Source organism: Octodon degus, unplaced genomic scaffold (genome assembly GCF_000260255.1).
Source record: "Octodon degus isolate 3935 unplaced genomic scaffold, OctDeg1.0 scaffold00372, whole genome shotgun sequence".
Classification (NCBI taxonomy): Eukaryota; Metazoa; Chordata; class Mammalia; order Rodentia; family Octodontidae; genus Octodon; species Octodon degus.
The window spans coordinates 391199-416359 of NW_004524948.1; the positions used below are offsets into that span (position 1 = coordinate 391199).

Below are 25161 nucleotides of genomic sequence, written 5' to 3' on the forward strand. Positions count from 1 at the left end.
CATTTTACATTTTCGCCGCAGATCTCAGCTGGGTGCCAGTCGGTTGCGCCGCTAGGGAGGCGAAGTGGACGGTGGGCCAGGCGAGGTCGTCATTTGTGTTACGTGATCTAAGGGTTTGGAACGAGCTGGTTTGGAATTTTTCGGAGCTTTGCATAAATTGTGGTATCTGAGGCCGAAAATCAAACTCGTATTCTGTGTTAGGACTTAGTATTAGTTGCAAAACGGGAGGGACCTGATTCAAGGGCAGGGCTCAAAATGGCGATTTTGACAGTGTGGCATGCCTAGCATGGCTCTCTGTGGTCTGTTGACTGCACAAAATGGCGGATCCAGTTCGGTGTTCAAGTGGCGGGAAGGCCACATCAGGATGGGTGAGTCTTCGTTCTACCGTGCAGGTAGGTGGTGGAGAATTTTAGTCGTGAAATAAGATGGCGGCTCAAGTTGCCGCAGTGTAAAATATGGCGGGTGATCTTTGTTTTTGAGATGTTAATTTCATGGCGGTTTTGCTGCAAGGTCAATGTGGCACATGCTGCTGTGCTCATAAGATGGCGGTTCCTCACGTGGATAACATGGCAGTTTTTTGGTTGTTACCACAGTGGCGGGTTTTCCACAAAGTGTACCTGCCACATTGTTAAAGATGGCGGGCGCCACCGCTTTGTGCCGCCCCAAATTGGAAAATGCTGCTTTCACAGTGGTGGGTTACTGCATGACCCAACCAATCAGAAATGAGAGTGGAACTGAGCCTGGCCAATTGGAGCAGAGGATGGAATTTAAGCTGTGGATGACACCGCCCTGTGAGGACTTGAGTGAGCTAGCATGGCTCCTCACAGGTTTCAATATTCAGCCAGTCAGAAGACGTGGAAAGGCCACATTGTGTATCCCTTCGAGTGGGTCATACCCAAGGTCCTTCCAACGACATTTACCCTTTACATTACCCTCCCCTGAAGTTTGTTCTTTCATTTCTAGCATGGCTGCTCGCAATCCTAAATATCTGACTAGATAGGCTAAACCTCACTCAAATCCGCAGTATTGATGTCTTGAGTTAAAGCTCCTTACTGACTAACATGCAATGTGGCCACGGTAGGTGTCCGAGGCCTTCTTAGTGTGGACATGGTGGTAACCCATGGCAAAGACCAGAATGGATCTCAGATAATGGTTAGCCAATGAGTGGCAGAAATGGAGCCCCTGCGCACGGTTAATGCTGGGGTTGGAATTTAATTTGTATTAATCGTTTAGATGTATATCAATTATCTGGATGTGTGGTTTGCCAGTGTTTGAATTTAAGGAGCTGTTACAGCAATGTATATTTAAGGCTTTATTTGTGGAATTTATTTAATTGCCTTTAGTGAATTTTAATTCTCTATATTTTTTAGCATTTTCAGTTTTTTCTTAAATCCCTTAACCTGTGTATTAGCAGTAAATAATCATTAATTGGCATTTAAAAAATTTTTGCCAATTATTTCCTTTGAAATTGTCTTAATAGATTTGTTTAAATTTTTTTGAAACATTTTTTAGCATACAAACAGCAAATAAATCATATAACTTTACAATTAAATGTAAAAAATAGTATTTGAAGATCTCCACCAGCCCAGGCTTTAACTTTGTTGACCCCATCCATGATAATGCACCAATGAATAATGACTTACCTGTTAGGCAGTAAGCATGAATTGCTGTGGTCTGGTATCCTCCATCAGACGCATTTACATTGAAGTATTAGTAATCCTTCTATTCCGATTTTCAGTGGTTTCAGATCTTCTTAGTACCCAGTTCTCCCCAGCCCGGATTCCAGCAATGCCCCAGGCCTGACCCTCCCAGCCATGCCCCTGCCCCTTTCCCCTGGCCCAGCCCCAGCCCCAGCCCCAGCCCCAGCCCCAGCCCCAGCCCCCTAATCTCCCACCCCTAGCCCCAGCTGTCCCTCCCCACCCATTTCTCTCCCAGGAGTTATTCCAATCTTAATTGATTCAGAAAGCAAAATAAATTGCCATTGCTTATCTTGCTATACTGAGATATCCTGTCTACCCTAGTTATGATTATCTTCAGTGCTGATTGCCTAAGTCACCATTTTCAGCTAATGAACACATAATCTCCATGGTCCCATATCAGAACAAAGAGTTATTCACAATATATTTAATGTTAGAAAATGTTAATAAATCAAGATCTTCATGCTAAAGAAATACTAAATACTGTCCATAATGAGTTACTCATCTTTTCAGTCCTGTGCCCTTAAGGCAGGAGAAATGATTCTTTTGTCATTGCTGCAGTAGTCTCAAATTTTCGAGTAATGCTCAGGGTCTGTTCTTAGGGAACTGTGTTGACCACCTAAAACTTTATACTGACTGAATGTTCAATCGTCCATACTTTGTGCATGCCGAATTAGAACTCAGTCAAAAAAAAGAAAAAAAAAAAAAAAAAAACATTTGGACTGGGCAGTAAGTGTGCTCAGTTCCAATTGTCATAGCCTTGCCTATTAAAGGCACCTAAATGCCCTTTTGCTTTGTCTGGCTTTGGGGAATCCTACTATTCTTCCCCCTCCCCCCACAGTCCTGGGGATCAAACTCAGGACCTTGCGCTTGTCAGGCAGGCTCTTAAGCCGTTGAGCTGTATCCCCAGCCCCCCTACTGTTCTTGGTAAAAGTACAAAACAGTAATTTCAGTGGCCTATTTATCACAAGGATCTCCAGTTCCCTTTTGCATTTTCTTTGAGGCAAAGAAAATGAGACCATGTTTCTTAAATTATTGAGTAGTATCTCTTTTTACCCTGTTTACACTACAGTTAAAAGTGCTCAAAAAAAGTGCTCATTCTCAAATAGTCCTTATTTGAGATATTAATATATGCAATCATAATTGTATCTACCTAACAACAACCACTATAAATAACGAATTTATTGTTACATACATCATCCTAATTGAACTGAATGAATCCTTTCAGTAATCCTAATTGAAAAGAATGAATCCTTTCAGGCGAGTGCTTACCATTCCTTCTTTGTATCAAGAGGTTGCTAATTACCTGAGGCACCTTCTGACATTCTTGTGTAGAATCGCAGTTGTCTAAGCCGCCGCGCTCCTGCTCGTCTGGGATCCCATCCTCTTAGGCTCCTTTTGCCTTATTTCAGGGGGTACTTGGGATTGTTAATGTGCATAATTACAATTGTAGCTCGTTCTACTAAATTAAGATCCCCTTTTACCTTATTAGCATTATAAATGAGGGTGGGAACCACTAAGGCTCCTTTTGTGCTATTACGTGCATAATTGAATTTGACTACCTTCCTGTGCCTTGAATTTGTTACTATTTTCTCCGGCACTTACCAGTAGATGATCTTTACTGAAGACTTCTGCATTTAGGATAATTAATGTGAATCATAATACTATACGTTTCAAATCAAGCTTGTAGCCCTCTGCCTCACAGCAGGGGGCGTTAATTAGCTATTTTGTTACCTTTCTTGGGACTGTGAATGTGTAGAATTCCAATATTCACGGTTCCTTTTTAATTTATTTTATTTCTTGGCTGGCCCAGGCTGCCTTAAGGGCTGGTCTGGTGTGGCATGTGGAGCTGGGGACCGATTGAACTGCGGTCGCACAAGCCTCGCTGGGTTTGCTCATGCAGGCGCTTAAGCAACTGAGCTAACCGGCAAGCTCCCGTTCATGGTTTCTTTTTTAAAAGTAATACGCCACCCTTTTTATATTACAGCAAGGGAGGCTAGCAGCCCCAAGCCCTTCACTGGCCAGTGTCTGTGTTCCCTTCCTGTAAGTCAGTATCCCAATTTCTCTGGTTATGGAAGGACAGACACACCTGAATTCCTTCTGCTGGCTGACTTATTGAGCAAGATCGCCCTATCTGGCTATCTATACGGCGTTTGCATAACAGCAGGAGGCCCTTTTATGTGTTGAAATCACATAATTAGCATGAGTTTAAGCCTCTTTATATTGGATTAAGACCCCATTTCCTAGCTCTGTTGGCAGTAGCTCTCTGGATATGCATACTTAAAATTTACCCCAGTTGTGTAAACCAAGTAAAGACCTCACTGCGTTCTTTATATTCCAGCAGGAGGCTACCACTTCAGACCTTGAACTTAGTAATGTCAATGTGCACTATCTTGTTTCATACAAATTTGCGGTTGTTCAGAACTGCAGTATTTATCAAAGCACAGGAGTTAACATAAAGCCCTTCTCTTAAGACTCTAAATAGTACATAATTAAAAAGAAAAATAGTACATAATTGCAATCCTTACCGGCCCTTGAAGTTAAACAGTTAAACTTTTGTCCCTTTTCACACCTTAGGTCTACTGCGTGAGGGGCTATTTACTTGAGACTTTTCTCCAGCAAACTTTTGTGTGCGGCATGACATTTAGGATTGATCTTTCTTCCCCCCTCCCCCCCAGGAAGGAAGGGTTTATTTTGCTCAGTTACTGGAGATTTCAGTCCATGCTCAGCTGGCTCCAAGGCAGAGCGGCACAGGGCAGAGGGCAGCAGCTCATGGCAGTGGCAAAAAGCAGAGAGCAAAATGGAGGAGTAGCAGCAGCAATGGCAACAGAGAGAGGATGTTTTCGATGCTTCATTTGAAGTGCAGCACGGGTATTGACCACTGAGTCCCCTTTTTGCAGCCTGTGAGTGTATTTGCATGAATTTTTCTGAATTAGGGAAGTAACCCACCCCCACCCTTCTGCCTTTTCCTTACAGCAGGAGCTGCCCACTATAAGACCTTTACATTTGAAATTTCAGGTCGAAGTTGTAATGAAAATCATGCACCTTCAATACTAATATGCATAACTGGGGCTTGTGGGTTAGCGCAGTTGTTTAAAGCGCCTGCTTGGGCAAACTCAGGCCCAGGAGAGTGTGATTTGATCCTCAGCTCCACATTCCGCACCAGATCTGCCCTTAAGGCAGCCTGAGCCAGCACCCCCCCCCAAAAAAAAATCCTTCTAATATGCATAACTGGGTATAGCTCAGCCCATTTGAGTAAGATCCTCCACTCAGCCCCCTTTGTAATACAGCAGGGGCGCTAATCACTAAAGTTCCTATTTCTTGTTTCTTATGTGAGTAATTATCTTTGTCTGAATTTCTGTGTACTACACAAAGAACCCTCCCGCCAACAGGGCCCTACCTTCACTTCCCCCATTCATCTTCGTTTTTCTAGCAGCAGGGAGCTCTGCAAGCCACACCACACCAGCCCTTAAGGCAGCCTGAAGTAGCCAAAAGGAAAAAAAAAACCTTCGGGGGCTTGCTGGTCAGCTTAGTTGGCACAGGGGAATCGCGGTTTGATCCCCAGTTTCACGTGCCATACCAGACTCACCCTTAAGGCAGCCTGAGCCAGCACCCCCACCCCCACCCCAAAAAATTCCTTCTAGCAGCAGGGACTTCCCATTCCATAAGACCTTTATAATTGAACGTTCAGGGGGCTGGGGATATAGCTCAGAGGCATAAGTACCTGCCTGGCAAGTGCAAAGTCTCAAGTTTGGTCCCCACTACCTGAGGAAAAATAATTGAACGTTCAAGGTACACAGTTGTAATTACCACAACTATGCACATGGAATACTAAAGTGCATAATTGCACATGACTCACTATTTGAATAAAATCCTTTTATCTGCTTTTGTAATACAGGAGGAGTGCTGATCATCAAGGCCCCTATTGTCCTGTTAATGTGGGTGATTGTTGTCCTGTATACTAGACAAGGAACTCCAACCCAAACCCTACTTCCCTTCTCTATCTTCATTGCTTTCCAGCAGTGACTCCCCAATGCCTTAAGACCCTTGTACTTGAAAAGTCAGGGTGATATATTTGTAATGACCATAACCCTGAACCTTGAATACAAATGTGCATTACTGCACATGACTCATAGCAATGAAATAAGATCCTATTCTCAGTCCCCTTTGTAGTACAGCTGGGGTTCTGATCACTAAGGCCCTAGTCCTGGCCTAATATATTGGTGACTATGTTTGTCTGGGTTCCTTTGTACTAGTAAGGTAACCTTCGCATCCCCACTCAACTCTTCCTTGCCTTCCCCTATCACTTTTCCTTTCCCTTTCAACAGGGATTGCCAATATATAAAATACTTTGAATACCGAAGGGCACAACTGTAATGACCAAACCTGTGCACCTTGAATGCAAATGTACATTAACGTACATGGCTCATCTCATTGGGATAAGATTGCATTCTGAATCTTACTCTCTTATTCTCCCCTTTTGCAGTACAGCAAGAGTCCTGACCACTAAGGCCCTAATCCTGGCCTATTATGTGGGATGCTTAGGGCCTGGGGAGATGGCTCAGTGGAATAATTGCTTCCCTGGCAAACGCAAGGGCCTGAGTTCAATCCCCAGTTCCGCCATAAAAAAAGAAAAGGAAAAAAAAAAAAAAAAGAAAAGAAAAAAAAATAAATGATTGAATTATGTGGGATGCTTATGTCTGAGTTCCTGTGTACTAGACAAAGGACAGTCCTCACAGTCCTGCCCTGCTGTCCCTCATCTTAATTGTTTTCCCTTAGAACAGGGAGTGTCCCCTTGTACTTGACCCATCAAGGTGCACAACTATAATAACCAAAATTGCACACCTTGAACAGTAATGTGCGTGGCTGTACATAGTTCATCTCATTGGAATCAAATCCTACTGTCAGAACCTTTGCAGTACAGCAGAGGTGCTGATCATAAAGGCCCCTAAATCATGGCCTGTTGTATGGGTGATTGTGTTTTGAGTTCCTGTGTACTACACAAGGAACATTCCCACCCTCCAGCCCTGCCCTGCCGTCCTTATCCTTTGTTGCTTTTCTGACAGGGACTGCCCACTCATAAGACCTTTATACTTGACCCATCAAGGGTCACAACAGTAACAACCAAGCCATGCACCTTGAATGTCAATGTATGATAATGTATGCTAATGTGCATAACTGCATATGATTCATCTCACTGGAATAAGATTGTATTCTTAGCCCCTTTGGCAGTATGGCAGAGGTACTGATCGCGAAAACTCTAATCCTGGCCTGTTATATGGGTGACTGTGTTTGTCTGAGTTCCTGTGTACTACACAAGGAAACTCTCCACCCCCTAACCTTCCCCTGCCCTCCCCATCCATCTTCCTTTCTGACAGAGACAACTGGCCACCCCTAAGACCCTTGTACTTGACCCATCAAGGTGCACAATTGTAACAACCCAAACTGTACACCTTGAGTATTAATGTATGCTAATGTGCGTAACTGCACATGGTTCATCTCACTGGAATGAGATCATATCCTCAGTCTTTTGCAGTATAGGAGGAAAACCAATCACTAAGGCCCTACTCCTGGCCTGTTATATGGGTGGCTGGCTGTGTTTGTCTGAGTTCCTGTGTACTAGATAGGGAAACTTCCCACCACTCCAACTCTCTCCTGCCCTCCCTATCCATCTTCTTTCCTTTCTAGTGGGGACTGCTCACTCCTGAGACCCTTACACTTGACCCATCAAGGTGCACAATTGTAATGATGGAAACCATACACCTTGAATACTAAGGTGCATAAATGCTCATGGCTTATCTTACTGGAATAAGATCCTATTCTCAGTCTATCACTAAAGCCCTAGTCTTGGCCTGTCATATTGGTAATTATGTCTGAGTTCCTGAATACCAGTTAAGGAAATTTCCCACTGCCCAGTCCTGCCCTGCCCTCCCCTATCCATCTTCCTTTCCCTTCTAACAGGGACAGTGAAACCATAAGACCTTTATACTTGATGCATCAAGGGGTACACTGTAAAGACCAAAAACCATGTACCTTGACTATTAATGTGCATAAGTGCACATTATCATCTCATTGGAATAAGATTCTACTATCATCCCCTTTTGCAGCACAGTAGGAATGCTGATCACTAAGGCCCTAATCTTGGCCTAATATGTTGCTATCTTTATCTGGGTTCCTGTGTACTAGTCTAGGAACCTTCCTAATTCCCAACCCTGCCTTGCCCTCATCCCCATCCCTCTTTCTTTCCCTTAACAGGGAATGTGCCCACACTTAAGACCCTTACACTTAACGCATCAAGGTGTACAAATGTAATGAACAAAACCATGCACCTTGAATACAAATGTGCATAACTGTAAATGGTTCATCTCAGTAGAATAAGAGTTTATTAGCAGCCCCTTTTGGAGTACTGCAGAGGTACTGATCACTGTGACCCTGGTTTTAGCCTATTGTATGGGTCATTGTGTTTGTTTGAGTTCCTAAGTATGAGACAAGGAACCTTCCCCTCCAAGCCTGCCTTGCTGTCTTATCAAAATTCTTTACCCTTCCAACAGAGATACTGACTCATAAGACCCTCATACTTGACCCATAAAGGGGCACAACTGGAAGGACCTAAGCCATGCACCTTGAATGCTAATGTATGTTAATGTGCTTAACTGCACATGGTTCATCTCACTGGAATAAGATCATATTCTCAGCCTCTTTGGCAGTACGGCAGGGTGCTGATCACAAGGCCCCTACTCCTGGCCTGCTATGTGAGTGATTGTGAGTTCCTATGTACTAGACAAGGAACCTCTCTACCCCCAACCATTCCTTACCTTCCCCTATCTATATCTTAATTTTCTTTCTAACAGGGAGTGTCCACGCACAAAACCTTTGCACTGGACTCATCAAAGTGCACAATTGTAATGACTCAAACTGTGTACCTTGAATAGTAATGTGCATAACTGGACATTCCTTATATAATTGGAATAAGATCCTATTCTCTACCTCTTTTGCAGTACAGCAGAGGTACAGATCACTAAGGTCCTAATCTTGGCCTAGTGTATGGGTCATTGTGTTTGTCTGAGTTCCTGGGTAATAGAGCAGGAACCTTTCCCCACAATCCCTCTCTGCTCTCTCCTCAAACCTCCTTCCCTTCCCAATAAGGACTGCCCATCCCTAAGACCATTAAAGTTTGACCCATCAAGGGGCACAACTATAAGGACCCAAACCATGGATCTTGAATGCTAATGTACATAACAGCACATGGTTCATCTCACTGGAATAAGATATTCTCAGCCCTTTTGGCAGTATGGCAGTAGTACTGATCCCTAAGGTCTCTACTCCTGACCTGTTAGAAGGGTGATTGAGAGTTCCTGTGTACTAGACAAGGGACCTCCCCACCCCTCAAATCTGCCTTGTCCTTTCCTGTCCATCTTCGTTTTCTTTCTAACTGGGACTGCCCCACTCATAAAGCCTTTGTAGGCTGGGGAGATGGCTCAGTGGAATAAGCGCTTCCCTGGCAAGTGCAAGAGCCCGAGTTCAATCCCCAGTACTGCCAAAAAAATAAATAAAATAAAGCCTTTATACTTGACTCATCAAGGTGCACAATTATAATGATCCAAACCATGCACCTTGAGTTCTAATGCACATAACTGGACCTGCTTTATTTGAGTAAGATCTTATTCCCCATCTCTTCTGCAATATAACTGAGGTATTAATCACTAGGGTCCTAATCTTAATCTATAATATTTTCATTGTCTTTGTTTGAATTCCTGTGTAGAAAGGTCCTACTCTTAGCTGCTTTTACAATACTACAGGGGTGCTGATTATTAAGGCTCGTACTGGTGACCTATTTTGTGGGCATTTACGTTTGTTTGAATTCCTGTGTATTAGACAAGGAATCCTCTTAAACTTGCCCTGCAGTCTCCTACCCTTTTCCCTTCTAGGTGGGACCTTCCACTCCATAAGACCCTTATACTTGAACAATAAAGATGGCCAGTTATAATGATTGCAGTCATGAACCTTTGGTACTATTGTGCATAACTGCACTTGGTTCATCCCATTTGAGTAAAATGCTGCCCTGAGATAGGCCCATTTGCCACACAGCAGAGGTGTTGATCACCAATTCCTCTATTCTTGGCTTGTGTGGGCCTTTATACTTGTCCAGGATGTTGTGTAATGTACAAGGAAACCTCTGCCCTGGTCGTTGTCTTCCATCTTCAGAGATGAGCGCTCCAGAAGAACATACTTAAACCATCAAAGTACACAACTCTAATGACTACAGTCATACACCTTGGGCATTAATGTGCATAATTGCTCGTGGCTAATCTCACTTAAACAAAAACTTTCTAAACCCCTTTTATAGTAAAGCAGGGGTTCATTAATGCAGTTGTCCATACATATTTAGCATATTATGTTAATGATTATATTTGTCCAGGTTTCTGTGTACTACACTGCCATCCCGCTGCTCTGCTTCCTTTGCCTTCCAGCAGGATGAAGACTCCATAAGACCCTTAGATTTAAATAGTCCAGACAGGGGCCGGGGAGATGGCTCAGTGGAATAAGTGCTTCCCTGGCAAGTGCAAGGGCCTGAGTTCAATCCCCGGTTCTGAAAAGAAAAAAATAAATAGTCCAGACACATAGCTGTAATGGCCGCAACCATGCATTTAGGACGTTAATGTTCATAACTGCGTGTGGCTCATTTCATTTGAGTACTCTCAAGCCCTTTTGCAGTAGAGCAGGAATGCTGATCCCTAAAGCCTCTTCTTGGCTTCTTCATGTTCTTAATTACTAGATAAGAGTGCCCTATCCACCCCTCCCCCTTTATTTTTCAAATGATAGTGCCCACTGCTGTAAGATCTTTATACTTGTACAAAGTATGTAGCTTTATTTGTTCACATCTGTGCCTCTGGGTCAGTATTGTATATCATTGGGACATGGTTCATTCATTCTATTTAACTAGTTGTCCCCTTTTACTTTGCATTTGCAGCATACCAGTTTCTATGTCCCTTTTTTGTGACCTGTTACTTGCGGAATTTCATTAGTCTGGGTTGTGCTCTAGACAAGAACACCCCATCTCTAACTTCTGCTTTTTAATGAGAAGTGGCGCTTATTGCTTAAGACCTTTAAATTTGGACAGGTCATGTGCATTATTGTAGTTGTCCATAGCTCTGCTATTTCTAGACCACTGTACCTTCTTATAATATATATATATTTCAATATATATAATTGAAATTTTCTTTTGTCTTTGTCAGAGGACTAAGGTCATACCCCCTCACATTTCATTTGGTCTGCAGAAGAGTGTTGACAACCAAAGTCTGATTTTGGGCTGCTAATATGTACAATTGCATTGATTACTGTTTTGTGCACTAGAAAAGGAGCCCACCTATTTTCTTAGTATTTTCAGCATAAAGTGCCCAGTACTCAAGACTCTTCCACTTGAAAACTTCATAAAATCAAACAAAATTTTCTAAGCATGTGTTTTCAGAACTCCTGTACCCTCCTTGCTTTAAGGCAGAAATGCTTTCACCCAGTATCCTTTCATTTGGGCTTCAGTGTGCATTATTGGCGTAATTGTCCCTCACTTGTTTGGACTAGAACTTTATCTCCTTATATGCCCTTTGCATTAGGGGCATATTAATGATGAATGAGCCTTCTCATGTGAGTGGTAACATGCTTAATTGTCTTTGTCTGTGGACTTGTGTAGTAAAAGAAGGACATTATGTTACTACCACTGCCTCTTGACCACTACTGAGGAGTGCTATTTATAACAGCTGCTGTTGAATAATTAATGTACAACAATAAGCAGTTAAAATTATCTGGAGCACTGATCAGTAGATAGCATACTGCATACTCTGCAGACATGAGAGGTGTTGACCAATTAAGGCCCTTTGGGTTGCTAGTGTGAATATTTGTAATTATGCATGCCTATGGTGCTATGTCCTCATACCCCTTTTACAACCTTACTATAGGAGCTGCTGACCACCCATAATATTTCTTGAGACTGATAATAAGCACAATGACAATTATTAATGTTATTCTTTTCTCCTAAAATTATCTGGGACTGTGAGTAGGTGCAATGGCAATTATATATGATTTTTTTTTCCTGGCCCTATTAAATAATCCTCCCCTGGTTTCAAATGGCATTAATAAAGTACAAATATTGCCATGTACTTGTGCATCAGACAGTCACTCATACTTTCATGGCTTTGTCATTGTTTCAGTATGTAAAATCCCAGGTAGCCATGGCCTCACCATTTATCAAGGTCTCCCATCTCACCTTTCCCTCATCTGCCTTGTGTCCTTTATGGACTATTAATGCTCATAATCTGCCCATGAGATATGATTGTGTTCCTGTCCCCTCCCCCTGCCCTGCCCTTTTTATTTCTTTGCTGGATAGTGTTGACTGGGCAAGGACCTTTCTCTTGACTTAAAAGTTTAACAATCCCAAAGTTTACCCACTCTTTATGGTTGTTGCATCTCAGTTGTATGTTCCTTGGTCCTGCCCATTATACATGCAGTTCTCCACTTCCCTTACATTATTTCTGGGTACTCAAAGCCACTTGTGTGCTATTAATGAACAGAATATGCATTATCCCATGTTTTTCTCCATCAGTCCCAGATCTCCCTATCACTTTGATGTATTGGTGCAGTGTTAATTATCAAAAGCAGGCCTGAACTAGGTGGTTGAGCCTTCACTCTTTTTCTTCCATTTATTAATTATCTCAGTTCCAATTATTGGCATATTGTGGGGATAAGAATTCCCACCACTGTTACTGTTTTATTGTGGAAAATATTCAAGGCAAGTGAGGCTCAAAGATCTGGATTGCCACCTTTTAGCTGGGGCTTTCAGTGTACAATTGAAAAATTTTTGGAAAATCAGTTGAAAAATTCTGGAGCCGGGGAGATGGCTTAGTAGAATAAGCACTTTCCTGGCAAGTGCAAGGGCCTGAGTTCAATCTCAGGTTCCACCAAAAAAAAAAAAAAAAAGAAAAGAAAAGAAAAAGAAAAAGAAAAAGAATTCTCCCTAAGAAGGAAAATTAGTGAAAAATTAGAGGAACATTTTTCCTCTCAGAGCATATTGCCTGGCTAAGGGTCTCATGTGCTGTCTTTTGTATGTTGCTGTTGTATAGTGCCAGTGGCCAGGTTATAACTGGAAAAGTAGGTCTTGTTTTTGTTATTATTATTATTTTTAAAGAAAGAAATTTGGAATAAGAGGTGGTATTGATCACCTGGTCACTAGCTTTTGTTGAAGCCAAAAAAATAATTCCTCTTATATTATATATCTGGTGATCAATTTGTTGTTTTACTGGGATAGATCACGGAGTCTTGTTAAATTAGTACTGTATTGCCAAAAGAGTTCTAGTATGGAACTCTTAACACTGGAGTCTTTGTTGCACCTGTAGTACAATGTAAGAACCAGTTTTTGTTTGGGTTTTATCATGTTTCACTTTTAGGAAAATCACTTAAAACCTTTTCATACTTAAATTTCTTTATCCTAAGCACTAGCCTTTACTTAATTCAGGAAGATGGATTAAAGGAGAGAACACATGCTGAGGTGCTTTTGAAAACTACAAGCCACCTTATTTGATTAATCTATTATATAAAATGCACCACTGCATTCTGCTAATATTTTGAAGTAGTTTGAAGAACCACACTAAAGGCTTACTCTAAAATGATGAGACCGACCTGCTCCTCCATTTTAAGAACAATGAGATCCAGTCATTCTTCTAAGCATACACTTTAAGCAAGTATAATAGATGCTTAGAAAAAAAACAAAAAAAAACAACTTCTAAAAGTATATGAAAAAATAAAAATAAAAGAATAGGAGACAGTGATGGCAAACTTGCGGCACACTTGCCCCAGCCTGCTGTTTTTTATCATTGAAAGATTTCAAAGATTCGCTGTTACTGCTATAAGGTGTTTGGTGGCAACTCAGTTTTTAGTATGGAACAGCTGAATGAAGTGCCTAGTTGTCACAGCAGCCATTCTTCGTAGTCATTGAGAAAGGGTACTATTCTTCAAGAAAGACGTCAGAAGATCTGCCCAGCTCACAGTGGAATTTGCACACTAGCTCTTTGGACAGCTATAAGAAGAGTGCTGGCATTTTAGAATATTGTAAGTACTATTTTGTAACTATTAACTAATCTTTTCCCTGTTCTGTTTTCTTTCTTTTTCTTAGATAGTACCCATAGAAAAGTCAGAAGTTTTTAGTGTTTTTGCCTCCTCTCAAATCCTTTGCAATATATACATAAGTAATATATATTGTGTTAACCAGCAGATTTGTACACTTAAATATTGTGTACCTTGTACCCAGAGCTATGCTAGATGACCCTGAAATGAGGGTTAGAAATAATATCTTATATAACTTCATCCCTGGGATGGTTGTATTGTTTAGGAGCTAATATAAACTCACTTGAAATAACTTTAGGATATGGTGATCAAGTATTATCTTGAAAAAAAAAAGTATTGTCTTGAAAGAATGATATACAAGTTTTTTGGTCTTTCTCTGTGTATGTATCTACATACATATATCTTGAATCCTTTTGGAAATTGTTCTGTGGCATTATTGCTATAGCTCTTGCTGTGTTTTTCAGAATGAAACACCTTTTAAAGAAACAAAATTTTCTGAGGTCTTAAAGAATAGATTTTGTGGATTGCTGACTGAAGAAAGTTACTTGAAAAGTTAACACAATTTTTAGTTATTATTGTCAAAGACATGTCTTGGCCGGAGAGATGGCTCAGTAGAATAAGCTCTTGCCTGGCAAGCACAAAGGCCTGAGTTCAATCCCTGGTTCACACACACAAAAAAAAACTATATCCACAGGGCCAAGGAGATGGCTCAGTAGAATAAACACTTCCCTGGCAAGCGCAAGAGCCTGAGTTCAGTCCCCTGTTCTGCAAAAAGAAGAAAGAAAGAAAGAAAATATATTTACAAATACCCAGAATTTTTATCACCCCAATTTGAGAAAAAGTGATCTATGTTTATTAAAATGTTTCATTGCTATTAATCAGATTATCATTCAATATCAATATACACCTATAACTACCATTAAAATTTGTCTTATTTATTTAAATTTTTTTTGGAATTTGTTTTAAAAGGATGAATGTGGAGCTGGTTTCTGCACCCTGACTCAAGAAGAAGGATGACTTGATTTTAGGAGGAATGATGACTGCTAGATAGCATCCAAAGGTGAATCTTGTAATTGTACTTTAATTTATTGCTTGAAATAATCTCTGTAATTGAGAAAAATCTCTGGGGGCCGGGGAGATGGCTCAGTGGAATAAGCACTTCCCTGGCAAGCACAAGGGCCTGAGTTCAATCTATGGTTCTGCCCATGAAAAAAAAAGAAAGAAAGAAAAATCTCTGGTAATTGTTTCAAAAGGTATGCTGTAGAAATGTGGGCAGTTTGAGATAGATCTTGTTTTAATTCAAATGATGTGCCATACATTAGAATAAGTAACAAAGCCAAAGACATTGCTGCCAAGGAATTTGCTTTCTCATGGAGAATGGGTGGGGGGGACTTGCCCATTAGCTCAATTGTTTAAGTGCCTCCTTAAACAAAGCAGTGAGGCTCAGGATGCTGTGGTTCAATTCCCAGATCCTCAAGCCAAACTAGACCTGCCCTGAAGGCATCTTGAGACCACCAAAAAAAAAATCCTCATGGAGAATGGTGGAAATGAACAAACCATTATGTTTATGTATAAACCTTAATGAGTAGAACAAACTCATTAAGAAGTTCTTGGAGCGTAAAAGAAGATGACATCAGAATCTCAAACTCGGAGCCAGGGAGATGGCTCAGTAGAATAAGCACTTCCCTGACAAGCTCAAGGGCTTGAGTTCAATCCCCAGTTCCACCAAAAAAAAAAAAAAAAAGAATCTCAAACTCTTGTCGATGAATATTATTGAACACTAGATTTGTAGTTCTGTATCACTTCCAGAATGCAGCCACTTTCTCTGGAGTCAGATGTACCTCTAAGGGGAAAGGGCATGCTCTTTGAGTATGTCATTTTCACAGCAACAGATAAACACTAGCAGGCTGACACCAACATGAATGAAGCCATATTCCCTCCACAACCTAATAAAAATAACAAGGTAGGTTAGATGGAAAAATCATAGTAACCTACAACTTGTATAACATTGAAGAAGTCAGAATGTTGGGGGGAAGAGTATATTTGTTTCCTTTTAGATATCATAAGTAAATAGTCTATAAATGAGTGCATTTGGAGCCATTAATTTAAAAAGTGTTCCTGGGGCATGGTGGTATACGCCTGTGATCTCAGCACTTGGGAGGCTGAAGTAGAAGGATCTCTGTGAGTTTGAGGCCAGCACTGGCTACACAGTGAGGTCTCATTTCAAAACAAAACAAAGGGGCCGGGAAGATGGCTCAGTAGAATAAGAAGGGCCTGAGTTCAATCTCTGGTTCTGCCAAAAAAAGAAAAAAAGAAGGAACAGAGTAAATATGTACATATATATGAATTTCATCTTTTGTGTCTTTAGTTGTGCTGTGAAATATCCTGAACTGATTTTTTTTTTCTCTGAATGCCTTCAGGGCAGGTTTGACTGGCTTGAATTGTGGGGGTTGAACCACAGCGACCTGAGCTTGACTGCTTTGTTGAAGCAGCTGCTTAAAGAACTGAGCTAAGGGGCAGGCCCCCCTGAACTGATTTTAAACATTTACTTTTTGTGGTCATTTTGACTTCGTGGAAGAACTGGAAGTTGTATGGTACCACATGATGTGAATGAGGCAATAGATGAGGATACATAGTCATATTTTTTATAAGTCTGCGTTTCTGTTAGGTGGCACTGAGCATCAGAATTCACCATAGTTTTGGTCACACTTTGTAAAGATAGTGAAGAATGAGAACTTTCAGAAAGTGTCAGGAAGGATGGAGTAATGACATGTAATTTGAGGGGATTAATAGTAACCTTCCTAATAACCAAATATAATCATTGTGTGTATCTGAAATGTATCAATAAACTTAATAAAAAATTAGTGGGGCCGGGGAGATGGCTCAGCAGGATAAGCACTTGACTGGCAAATGCAAGGGTCTGAGTTCAATCCCCGGTTCCGCCAAATAAATAAATAAATAAATAAATAAATAATTAGTAATGTTCCTTTTACTGTTGTGAGTGTTTACAAATTTAAGACTTTTTTTTTTTTTTTATAGTTGGCGGAACTGGGGATTGAACTCAGGCCCTTGAGCTTGCCAGGAAAGTGCTTATTCTACTGAGCCATCACCCCAGCCTCAGCCCATAAATTTAAGTATCATATATTTGATCAGTGTCTACCCTTCAATACATACAAATAAAAGTGTGGATAATGATTTAACTCAACCGCTAGTTACTCACTGGGACAGCATTTGCCAGTGTACTTGATTTTAAATTAGTTAATTGATTCTTTTTCTCTTTTCCAGATCTTCTTTGGGAGAATAGGCTTGTTGCTTTACAGTGCTGGTGACCTATTCCCTTTGACGATCCCTAGGTGGAGATGGGGCATGAGGATCCTCCAGGGGAAAAGCTCACTATCATTGGGCAGCAACCCTAGGTCCAGAGGTTTTAATAATTCCTGGACTCAAGATAGAAAGATGAAGACCAAAAGATGACCAGCACACAACAAGATAGGTAAGCTATCCTTAACAGCATAATAGACATTCAGTTAGTTTTGCACTGAGGTTGTAGCCATCATTTTCTTGTGTCTGCTTTGATGAAAATACTTTCCAAAAAGGGAAAACAAAAAAATAGCTTCCTAATTTGAAAGCAGCTGAGTGTGAGATTGGTAAAGAAGATGGCAGGCTTCATGAGTTAGACTGCTTGAGGTAGATCTCTAGGATGTCATGAAGGTTGACTAAATTGTTCAAATTGTTCTGTCTTTTAGGAGAACACAGACAACTGCCACATCAATTTGATTTCATGAGCAAATCATTCTGTTTTACCTGGTCTCCAGTTTCCCTTGAAGCCCTCCATATAGGAGAACTTTGCCAGTCATTTATGTACTTAAGATGCGTTATGATGTCTACGGGATGCAAACCATAATCATCTGAGAATATAAATGAGAATTGTCTTTTTATGTTATGCTTGCTGATTGATGGAAGTCTTATTACTACAGGTGGAAACGTAGCCAAACATGGCACAAAGTTATCATCAGGTAAGTTCTACACAACTAGGACCTATACTCTTCTTCATATATGAGATTGTTTGTAACTGAAGATTTTTATGGAGCTAGGCATGAAAGTACATGCCTGTAATCCCAGTACTGGGAAGCTGAGGCAGGAGGATCATTGTGAGTTTGAGACCAGCCTAGGCTACAAAGTGAGCTCAAGGCCAGCCTGAACTGCGCAGTGAGACCCTGTCTCAAAAAGAGCAAAAAAAGAAAAAGAAACAAAAAAAGAATGCTGTGATAGCCAGTGTGTGGTTTGTTGTCCCTGGGATCCAGATTCATGGGTGACCTTGTCCCCTCGGGGTCTGTTTCCTTCCTCCAGGCATATTGAAAGTTGTCCAAGGTGAGGTTCCTTTAAGGCCTTGGGCACAGGGTGGGGGTGCAGAAGGAGGCAGAACTGGGCTATTGGGTTGGGTTCCCAGGTTGCCACTATGGTTGGCTACGTTTTGCTAGTTTTTATACAAGTGTTACACATGTGGCTTAGTGGGGTTTTTTGTTGTTGTTGTTTGTTTTTTCCATTATTGGGTATTGGATCCAAGAGTTTCCTTAGTGAGCTCCATATGCACTTGGTTTTCTATTTTTCAGGCAGGGTTTTGCTAAATCATCAAGTTGGGAATCATGATTGTAATCCTCCTGCCTCAGCCTCCCAGAGTGCTGGCATCAGAGGCGTGGCCACCACATCTCTTTTTTTTTAAATAAAAATCTCCACCTGGGGCCAGGGAGATAGCTCAGTAGAATAAGTACTTGCCTGGCAAGCACAAGGGCCTGAGTTCAATACCTGGTTCCAAAAACAAAAATCTCCACCAAATGTGCCAGACTGTAAATATTTTAGGCGGGCCAAGAAGCAAGATTGGGGATCTTGTCCAGGCACTTACATAAGCAAAGCGAAATGTTACAAGGCTTTCGTTGTTCAAATTTAGCCAGGTCCAATGGCAGTTTGTTGTTTGCTCTCAGTTCTCTGTGAAGCCAAAGCAGGATGATGGTGGCTTTGAGGCCAGCTTAAGCAACTTAGCCAGGCCCTGTCTCCAAGTAAAATAAAGCAGGCTGGGGTGGGGCACTTGACTACCGCTTGCCGGTCCCTGGGTTCCATCCCAGGAGTGACATTTAAAATGTAGTAAACATTTAAAATCGAGTCTAAGAAGAGAAAAAAAAAAAAAAGATTTTTGTGGAAAGAACTGGGACCTTATGTTCTCTAGGTCCTTGATGGGAGGAGCTGATGAAGTAAGATGGGAGATGAATGCAACTATCCAGTGCAGTCAGTCCTTTTTTTGGGATTGAACTCAGGCCCTTGTGCTTACCAGGCAAGCGCTTATTCTACTGAGCTATCTCCCCAGCCCCAGTCAATCCTTATTGTACATATATTCATTCCCTAATATTCTTCACAAAGAATGAATATCCTATAAATTCCATGAGATATTTTCATGGGAAGAGGCTTTAAAATGTTTCAATTCGCTAGAAAGACCCATGGATTTAGAAATTGAGAAAGTTACTAAGAACTTGTTAAAAAGCCTAAGAACTAAGAACTTTTTTTGTCCTTTTTTTTTTTTCTTGGTTGGCTCAGGCTGCCTTAAGGGCAGGTCTGGTATGGCACGTGGAGCTGGGGATCGAACCATGGTCCCCTGCACTTGACTGGGTTTGCCCAAGCAGGCACTTAAACAGCTGAGCTAACTGGCAAGCCCTGAAAGCCTAAGAACTTAAAGTTAAGGTGAGTTTTCTAGGAAGAATGTTAAGGCTATTGCCCTATGTAGATTTTCTTATTGGGAGAGTGACTTCCTCCCAGTAACTCACCTTTATCTCAGCATTTTAGAAATGCTCTCCATGTTTTTTAGTAGTTCTGAGCAGTATTTATTTGCTTAAATCTAATTTAGTCATGGTGTGTTGGTGCATACCTGTAGTCCTAGCTTTCTGGGTGCAGAGGCAGGAGGGTCACTGAGTTCAAGGCCAGCCTGGGCTATATAGTGAGTTAAAGGACAACATGAACCACACAGTGAGACCCTGCATCAAAAACCAAGAAAAAACAGTAACGTTAACTTGGATTGAACTCTTCAGCTCTGTTGTCTTTTTCCTTTTATGTTTATTTTTTGTAATGTCAGTTATTAGTCCTTTTAAAGGATTCTTTTCTAACTGGTTGGCATTTTAAACAAGATTCTAGTCTTCAATTTAAGTTATAAGTCTGTGACTGGCGACAGTCCCTCCAGTGACTCATCAGGTCTTTAGTGATGGACTTTTCCCCAGTTACACCATAGTTTCTGTGGACTGAGGAAATTTGATTATATCTCTAAAGACCTAAAAGCTTTAACTTTATAGTTTTTTTATACTCTATGGAAGCATTTTTTAATAGCTCACTAACTGGAATCTTTGTAACTGTAGCATAGTACTCAATACTGTGTGTATAACACTTAAATGGTTTCCTTTTTTTTTTTTTTTTTTTTTTTTTTTGGTAGCTCCTGTTTGTTCCTTTCCTATCTTTCAAGTCATCCTTTACAAAAGCAATGCAACTGTTGCATCTACAGCAGGACCAAGAAATGTCAGTGCACCAAAGGAAGCCACCTTTCCTGTCTGAAGAGACCATGCTTAGCACTGTAACATTTTAGAACAGCTGAATGAAGTAAGTTGTTGAATTTGCAGTCCTGTAGCTGTATGTTGGGAGTTGGTATATGGTGTTCTAACACCAAGCAGGGCCAACTGATACCAGCTGGCTTTCCTGAAGCAAGTCAAACATCCTGTGGTCCACTACTAGTTGAGTCACAGAGAAAGCTGACCTCTGTTTGTCCTGCTGTGTTTCTTCATTGCATTAAGTCTCTGCCACTCTTTCTTATTTTAAGCATTGAAAAGCCTAAAAGATACTTTTTGCTTTCTATGGAAAGTATGGCTCTTTCTCACTTCCATTTGTGAGAGAATCCATTTGCAGTTAAGATTTAGTGGGAAAAGGACATTAGACTCTGAAATGGCCATTTTAATTACGTAGGGTATAAAAGCTAAGTCAAGTTTCCTAAAGGGGTGGAGGATTAAATAAGGGCCCTCATCTGTGAAATCTCATTTGGCCTTTATGGAAATCCTTGTAAATAGTTGTGGCAGATTGTTACAAAACATATATTTTGTGTTTTAATCCTTTTTTGCTACTCATTAGGTATATGACTTTTGACCATTTCGAATTTCTAATTTGATTTATATATTAATGAGGGTTAAATGGAATCATGAGTGTAAAGTGCTTAGTGCAGTGTCTAACATGTGGCAAATAAAAAGAAACCCATAAGTTCTTTGACACAATACAAGTGATCACTGACAATCTCTGGTGGCAGATGGAATGTTTTAGTTCTGTGTAAGAAATCTTCAAGTGGGCCAGGGAGATGGTTCAGTAGAATAAGCACTTCCCTGGCAAGCACAAGGGCCTAAGTTCAATCCCTGATTCCGGAAAAAAAAAAAAAAAAAAGAAAGAAAGAAATCTTCAAGCTAAAAATTTCCAAGTAGAACACTTGTGTTGCTTTTGGTGTTATTATATATTAGTAGTAGTAGTTTTGATAGAAATAATCATTTGTTATAGTTATTAACTGCAATTTTTATTTCCTTTTTATCATCTTTTTGTGTTTCTTGTGTCCCTCTGTCTTGTGTCTTGCTGATTTTCTGCCTGCCTTTGCTGATCTCTTAGTCATAAAGGTGTGTCTTTCTCTGTCTGTGCGCTCCTTGCATGTCTTTGTGCTTCTCTACCGTGAGTGTGTCTTCTTCCCATTTCTACGTCAGTCTTGCTCATTTCCTTTGTGTGCCTTTTCCTCATTTTCTCTACACTTGTTCTTAAGTGTAGTCTGTGCCTTGCTTACATGTATCTCTCTTTTTCTCTCATTTTGTTTCTCTTTGCTTTCCTGAATCTGGCTTTTCTTTGCCTTATTCCTCTATGTGTCCTCTTTGGTCACATGTTATGTGTTTTTCTTGTACTTTTCTTACTGTGCCTACCTTGCTTTTTCTCTTTGTACTTTGCTTTATCTCTTTTTGTGAATTGTGATTGTCACCCTTTACTCTTTTTTTGTTTGATATTTCAGCCTTTTCTGATTCTGACCTCTTTTCTGCCATTTCTATTTCTTCACCTATTTCTTTTCTTCATTTCCTTTCTAGCTCTCTTTTTCCTCCTTTGTATATATCTAATGTTTCAGCAACTTGTGACTTTCTATTTCAGCATTAATGTCTCTGGTTGCTTATGCTACTTTTCTGCCGTTTCCATTTCCCTTTTCTACTCACCTTTGAGTATTTCGGCCTCCTCATGTCTGCTCTTTGCTTTCATGTGATCCTCCCTTGGATATTTCTTTGTTTTTATGGCTGTGTGTGTATGTATGTGTGTGTACTGTGTGTGACAGTGGGGCTCCCTAGCCCCTTTCCAATAGATGCAGACTTTCTGCTATCAAAAGAAGCACTGCACAGCTGTTCCTCATGTGAGGCTGTCCTGTGAAGATGATCTTGCACTATGTCTTTGGGATCAGGACCGAAGTAAAACCCAAGGCCTATGAGGAGCAAACAGTCGAAGGGCCAAAATGGAAGACAGATACCTGAGACTGGAGATGCAACTTGAAAAGTCCATGTTGTAAGATCGCTGAAAGTCTCTGACCTGAGACCATCAGAAGTCTCAAGACCCAAGATATATGGAAGGTGTTCTCAGTTGGATGAAAGGTTCAAGTCTTGAGTTAGAAGGCCAGAGATCTAGGATAAGGATGGCTGTTTCTATAGGACACATCAAAAACTTGAGAATTGGGACCTAACACATGGCCTAAGAACTGAATAAGCCCAATGGCATAGTTCCAAGACCTTAAAGCCAAGGGTAGAAAACCCCAGACACAATGAGACCCAGAAATCAAGCTTCTCTACATGGACAGAAGGGCTAAGAGAAACATATTTCAAGGCTATAAGCAGGAAACTGGAGGACTATGACTCTGAACTGAAACTCTTAAGACCAGGGAAGTACCAAGATGAGAGTTATCAATCCAAGAACTTTTTATTGTTCTACCTCTTACTATTGGACATTTTCAGTTCTCCCCTTGGAGTTCTCTTATTTCCATTTAATCTGGTTGCTTCTGAGATGTTTGTTGCCATATACCTTAAAGGAACACATCTTTAAATTAATATTATGGATGGACCAATCTTGAGCTCATTTTTAGTCACAATTTTAGCCATGCATTAAGGATTTAGTATTTTGTAGATTTCCATTTGTGTTCATATATATTCAATTTGAGAGGGACACCAGAATCCAGTTGTTATCTATTCAGGCTTTGGCTACTTCACTCAAAAGCAAGCATTCATTTAAATATTTTTCAGTGTTTCATATCCCAGAAGCTCTTGCTGATAAAAGAGTGAAGCATCATGTTCAGGGAAAAACATGCCAGGCTATCTAGAGACAATGTGAAGAGATACCCCAGGATGATAATAATTAAATAGCAAGTAGACAGATGTGCCAGCCTTCTGAGAAGCACCAGCCAGCCTCACCACCCTTCTTTGAGCTTAATAATGATTACTGAAAGGGTGATTAGGCTTGGGACAGTGTGAGGTCTGAACTCCCTACTCGTAGTAGTGGCCATATAATTTGAGGCACTGTGCCATACCTACTCCTGGGTTTAACACCCATCTCTAGACTTGAAAATGAGAGAACCTGGGATAGAGGATTACAGGTTTAATCTTTTCCTTGACTCATCCAGTATTCTTATGAGAGACATTGATGTGATTGATAAAATGCACAAAAGCAGTATAACAAGAGAAAACATATGGTATGCTTATTGTTATAGTATTGGCAGTAAAGTACAGCTAATAATTGAAACTACAATGTAACTGGTGAAGCATTATCAGGGGTCGCCACACTTTTTGCTGTAAGGAGTCAAATTATAAATACTTTAGATTTTCCATGCCACATGGTCTCTGTTGCATGGTCTCTTAACTCTGTTGCATGGTCTCTTAATCTTTTAAAGAGATAAGAGCCATTTAGTTTGTGAGCCAAGTAAGTTTGGCTTGTTACCTATAGTTTAAGAACCCCTGATATAAATGCCAGACTGTCTTTTCAAATAATATCAGTTTCCTTCATTGTGCCTGTCCCTGTTCAGGCACTAAGGATGCAGTGATTCTTTGTAATCAAATCCAGGTAACCTGAGGAAAAATATATGAATGTGCTTTATAAACTATAAAACACATAAATATTTGTACATTTCAATGTTCATAAATGGCTTTACATTCTGCTGTATTATGCCCTATAGATGTGAAGATTATAAAAAAGCATAAATAAAAAAGGCTTTGTCAAAAGAGTATAATGCTATCTAGACTATTAGTGTTTAGTAAATAATTTGTATATTTGAGACCAGTGCATTTCTAATGCTCTGGTAATTCCATGTGACGGAAAATAAACACATGAAAACTGTCTTTAAACTGGAAAATAGGGTTGGGGACATAGCTCAGAGGCATAAATGCCTGCCTGGCAAGTGCAGATCCCCGGTACCGTATACTGTGCCGGCCCCAGAACCCAGGCACACTGTGCCAGCCCTGAAACCAGGAATGGTGGCACACACCTGTAATCCTAGCAGTGGGGAGGCTGACAGGAGGATCACTATGAGTCTGTACTGTGTAGTGAGGCCCTGTATCCAATAAATAAATAAAATTTATAAAAAATAAACTAGAAACTATACTGTAAATACAGGCCATTTTAAGCCCTTTTTGTGCTCACCTCTAATGTGACAGATATTGTGCTAGGCAACAGAAATACCAAACAAACAAACGTATTCTGGAACAAAAAGTTTCAGAAAGGAAGTGCATATTAAAGTACATGGTAAATTAAAGCACTGAAGAGGGACCAGGGAGATGGCTCAGTAGAGTAAGCGCTTGCCTGGCAAGTGCAAGGGCCTGAGTTCAATCTCCTGTTCTGCCAAAAAATAAAATAAAAATAAAGCACTGTAGAAATTTCCTTACTTGCTTATGAATGAGCATGAACTGCCTCTTAACACATACCAGCTGTTTGAATACATGAAATCCAAGATACATTCTGCTAAGTGATTCTCTCATGTAATAAGAGGAAAGCTTATGCTTGATATTATTTACATATAAGGAAGGAGAGGGGCCGGGGAGATGGCTCAGTGGAATAAGCGCTTCCCTGGCAAGCACAAGGGCCTGAGTTCAATCCCCAGTTCCGAAAAAAAAAAAATAAAAATAAAAAGGAAGGAGAACACACTGAGTTTAATCAGTTGGAAGTTTACTGGTGAAGTCAAGTTAAATTGCTAGCCAGTATATTTTCTCTGGTCACAGAGAAAAAGTAAGAGAATACAAGTGTGCTCTGTATCCTGTAAAGTACTTTGAAAGAC

The 25161-nt window shown here is 40.5% G+C and overlaps 1 long non-coding RNA gene across 1 annotated transcript; it reads left to right on the forward strand.

Annotated features, from left to right (window-relative positions):
- Positions 1-13458: 13458 nt before the first annotated feature.
- LOC111814596 lies at positions 13459-21912 on the forward strand. The gene is made up of 6 exons (XR_002819542.1): positions 13459-13796; positions 14781-14871; positions 17097-17304; positions 17558-17827; positions 20284-20447; positions 21489-21912. It is a non-coding gene; the product is annotated as an uncharacterized LOC111814596 (long non-coding RNA).
- Positions 21913-25161: the final 3249 nt, after the last annotated feature.